The 5,000-nt window shown below is 45.3% G+C and overlaps 1 long non-coding RNA gene across 1 annotated transcript in view; it reads right to left on the reverse strand.

The window, feature by feature from the left end:
- LOC143294912 (uncharacterized) overlaps positions 1-5,000 on the reverse strand; it is a 225,468-nt gene that overhangs the window by 93,294 nt on the left and 127,174 nt on the right. The gene's annotated exons all lie outside the window — the stretch shown is intronic.

The following is a 5,000-nucleotide window of genomic DNA, read 5'->3' on the forward strand; positions in this document are numbered from 1 at the left end:
GAGAGCGTGTCGCTACACTACAACGCCACCCATATTTTGTTGTTGTTGCTTTTTTCCTGTGTGCAGTTTTATTTATTTTTCCAATCGAAGTGGATTTTTCTACAGAATTTTGCCAGGGATAACCCTTTTGTTGCCGTGGGTTCTTTTACGTGCGCTAAGTGCATGCTGCCCACAGAACCTCTATTTATCATCTCATCCGAATGACTAGCGTCCAGACCACCACTCAAGGTCGAGTGGAGGGGGAGAAAATATCGGCGGCTGAGCCGTGATTCGAACCAGCGCGCTCAGATTCTCTCACTTCCTAGGCGGACGCGTTACCTCTGGGCCATCACTCCCTTTAATGACTCAACGAGCTGGTCAGGCCTCAAACAGCCTATCATAGGTATGTATAAAGCAAGTTGTTGAAACAAGAAGAAGGAAATAATTGTATAATAATAATCACATGAATTAGTGGACGCATTAAAACATAACAGAATGGAAGCATCGAGTGTCTATCATAGGTGTGTGTATATATATATATATATATATATATATATATATATATATATATATATATATATATATATATAAAACCAGTTGTAAAAACAAGAAGGAAATGATTTTATGGTAATAATCAAACGAATAAATAAACGCATTGAAACATAATAAAACGGAAGCATCGAGAGTCAATCATAGGTATGTACAAAAAGCAAGTTGTGAAAAAAAAAATGGAATGAAATAATTACATAATGATAAATAAATGAATAAATAAGCAAACGCATCAAAACACAGTGAAATGGAAGATATGCGGTAGATAAGTGATTGAAACGAAATAAGATTTGACACATTTCCCCTCCTCCCTTCACATCTCTTCACAATCAAGAACTAAACACATCTGTGAACTAAAAGTCGTGCTGACGTGGCCCTTTCTTTTTAGCGGAAGGTGAAGTGGAACAATTTCTGAAACCCATAAACATGACCTATTACCCTAGAACAGACGGGCACAACATCCAAGTGATTATAGCTTTTGTACTGTCAGTCTCAGGGTCCTGGATTCAAATCCCAGGTCGCCGCGGTTGTTGTGTAAATTATTTGTATTTGTATTTGTATTTCTTTTCATCACAACAGATTTCTCTGTGTGAAATTCGGGCTGCTCTCCCCAGGGAGAGCGCGTCGCTACACTACAGCGCCACCCATTTTTTGGTATTTTTTTCCTGCGTGCAGTTTTATTTGTTTTTTCCTATCGAAGTGGATTTTTCAGTCTATAGAATTTTGCCAGGAACAACCCTTTTGTTGCCGTGGGTTCTTTTACGTGCGCTAAGTGCATGCTGCACACGGGACCTCGGTTTATCGTCTCATCCGAATTTAAATTAAAGGTGGGGAACGTTTTTCCCCGTCCTGAAATGTCTGCAGAGGTACGATTCTGCTAGTGCCTCAACCCCCTTCGTGTGTGTACGCATGCAGAAAGTGAAATCGAAGTCAGCAGTCGGTGGATAATAGGGGAACAAGAAAATACAAGAACATATCCACTATAAAATATGTCGTCTTCCGAAAACGGACTATGGTTGCATACGTGGCGTGTGGGTCGGGGGGTGGGGGTGGGGAGTAAAACACGGTCATGAACGAAAACGTCACACTCGTGCATAGGAGTAGACTTGGGAGTAACAGCCCACGAATACAGAAGAAGGTGAAGAAATGCTCTGAATCTTACGTCATGCCATGACAGACCATGCTATGCTATGCTATGCCATGCCATGCCATGCCATGCCATGCCATGCTATGCTATGCTATGCTATGCTATGCTATGCTATGTTGTGCTATGCTATGCTATGCTATGCTATGCTATGCTATGCCATGCCATGCCATGCCATGCTATGCTATGCTAGGCTCTGCCATGCCATGCCATGCTATGCTATGCTCAACCATGCTGTGCTATGCTATGCTATGCCATGCCATGCTGCGCTATGCAATGTCATGCTATATAGTCGTGTGGCGTGGGTGTTTACGTTTCCGCAGCGCTGCGTTGCGAATCGTTCACTGGCAAAAGCCAGAGTATCCAGATCATCACAGGAAACGTTCAGAGGACAGGGGTGAGACCAGAAAGGAAAGCCACTGACGTGCACACCGGAACCTCCACAGGTTCACCAGATTGCTGTTCTCTTGGTCTGACCAGCCGGCCAGGTGGCTCCCGGAGGAGAGAGAGAGAGAGAGAGAGAGGCCAGGGAGTTGCTGCTGCTGTAAGGAAATCCCCACTCCCGCTTCGCCAGTCATTGTGAGGCGGGATGATCAATCACCCGTGCAGTGAGTCAACTGGGCCGGTAGATAGGGTGTCAGATAAATAATCCATGGGCCTGGGACGGTCGGAAATCGCTGTGGGTGGGAGGAAGGGGTTGAGCGGGGAAGGGTTCGGATCGATAACTTGTGGGGGGTCTGTGTCTTGTTGTCTGTTATGGAGATTGTCGGTCACAGCATCTCTCTGTTGCTGACAGGTGTGTGAGGCTGCGTTTCAAAACGGCGCCTATGTATTGCTGACAAGTGTATGTGTTTGCAGTACAAAATGGTACCTATCTATACTGACAAGTGTGTGTGGTTGCAGTACAAAATGGTACCTATCTATTACTGACAGGTGTAGGCGGTTTCATTTACAAACGGCACCTATCTATTACTGACAAGTGTAGGTGGCAGCATTTCACAGCTGCACCTATCTATTACTGACAAGAGTACGTGGTTGCGTTACAAAACGACGCCTATATATCACTTCAAAATATAGGTGGTTGCGTTGCAAAACGACACATATCTATCACTTCAAAATGTAGGTGGTTGCATCACAAAACGGCACCTATCTATCACTTCAAAATGCAGGTGGTTGCGTTACAAAATGGCACTTTCTATTACTGACAGGAGTAGGTGGTTGCGTTACAAAATGGCACCTATCTATTACTGACAGGAGTAGGTGGTTGCGTTTCAAAAAGGCACCTATCTATTACTGTCAAGAGTACGTGGTTGCGTTACAAAACGGCACCTGTTTACTAAGGACAATGTAGGTGGTTGCGTTTCAAAACGGCACCTGTTTACTAAGGACAATGTAGGTGGTTGCGTTTCAAAACGGCACCTGTTTACTAAGGACAATGTAGGTGGTTGCGTTTCAAAACGACACCTGTTTACTAAGGACAATGTAGGTGGTTGCGTTTCAAAACGACACCTGTTTACTAAGGACAATGTAGGTGGTTGCGTTTCAAAACGACACCTGTTTACTAAGGACAATGTAGGTGGTTGCGTTTCAAAACGCCACCTGTTTACTAAGGACAATGTAGGTGGTTGCGTTTCAAAACGGCACCTGTTTACTAAGGACAATGTAGGTGGTTGCGTTTCAAAACGCCACCTGTTTACTAAGGACAATGTAGGTGGTTGCGTTTCAAAACGACACCAACCTATCACTTCAAAATGAAGGTGGTTGCATTACAAAACGGCACCTATATATTACTGACAGGAGTATGTGGTTGCTTTTCAAAACGGTACCAATCTATTGCTGACACGTGTCGGTGGCTGCATTTCAAAACGGCACCTATGTATTACTAACAAGTGTAGGTGGTTGCATTTTAAAAGTTTACATGGAAAGTGCATAAAAATGTTCGTCATTTTCACTGCCTGACTCACTTAAATTTCATGTCATGCATTATAAATATTGGAATGACTTTGAGTGTCTGCTTCTATGAATAGTTTGATTTCTTGTATCGTTTTTTTTCCAAGAGGGTACGATGTTTAGGTTTGTTCCACTTCTCGACGGGTGCGATAACAGAGTGGTTAAAGCGTTGGACTTTCAATCTGAGAGTCCCGGGTTTGAATCTCGGTAATGGTGCCTGGTGGGTAAAGGGTGGGGATTTTTCCGATCTATCAACATATGTGCAGACCTGCTTGTGTCTGAACCCCCTTCGTGTGCATATGCAAGCAGAAGATCAAATAAGTACGTTAAGGCTCCTGTAATCCATGCCATCGTTCGGTGGGTTATGGAAACAAGAACATACCCAGCATACAAACCCCCGAAAACGGAGTATGGCTGCCAACATGGCGGGGTGAAAACGGTCATACACGTAAAGGCCCACTCGTGTAATGTACGAGTGAACGTGAGGGTTGCAGCCCACGAACAAAGAAGAAGAAGAAGAAGTTCCACTCCTGTCGTAACATGAAAATATGTTCCTTCGTTCTTTCTCTATATTCCCGCACCTCCCTCTCTGTCTCTCTGTCTCTCTCTCTGTCTCTCTCTCTGTCTCTCTCTCTCCTTTCTCTCTCTCTCTCCTTTTCTCACCTCCCTCTCCCTCTCTCCCTTTCTCTCTCTCTCCTTCTCTCTCTCTCCTTTTCTCACCTCCCTCTCCCTCTCTCCCTTTCTCTCTCTCTCCTTCTCTCTCTCTCCTTTTCTCACCTCCCTCTCCCTCTCTCCCTTTCCCTCTCTCTCCTTCTCTCTCTCTCCTTTTCTCACCTCCCTCTCCCTCTCTCCCTTTCTCTCTCTCTCCTTCTCTCTCTCTCCTTTTCTCACCTCCTTCTCCCTCTCTCCCTTTCTCTCTCTCTCCTTCTCTCTCTCTCCTTTTCTCACCTCCCTCTCCCTCTCTCCCTTTCTCTCTCTCTCCTTCTCTCTCTCTCTCCTTTTCTCACCTCCCTCTCCCTCTCTCCCTTTCTCTCTCTCTCCTTCTCTCTCTCTCCTTTTCTCACCTCCCTCTCCCTCTCTCCCTTTCTCTCTCTCTCCTTCTCTCTCTCTCTCCTTTTCTCACCTCCCTCTCCCTCTCTCCCTTTCTCTCTCTCTCCTTCTCTCTCTCTCCTTTTCTCACCTCCCTCTCCCTCTCTCCCTTTCTCTCTCTCTCCTTCTCTCTCTCTCTCCTTTTCTCACCTCCCTCTCCCTCTCTCCCTTTCTCTCTCTCTCTCCTTCTCTCTCTCCTTTTCTCACCTCCCTCTCCCTCTCTCCCTTTCTCTCTCTCCCCTTCTCTCTCTCTCTCCTTTTCTCACCTCCCTCTCCCTCTCTCCCTTTC

Source organism: Babylonia areolata, chromosome 20 (assembly GCF_041734735.1).
Source record: "Babylonia areolata isolate BAREFJ2019XMU chromosome 20, ASM4173473v1, whole genome shotgun sequence".
Lineage (NCBI taxonomy): Eukaryota > Metazoa > Mollusca > Gastropoda > Neogastropoda > Buccinidae > Babylonia > Babylonia areolata.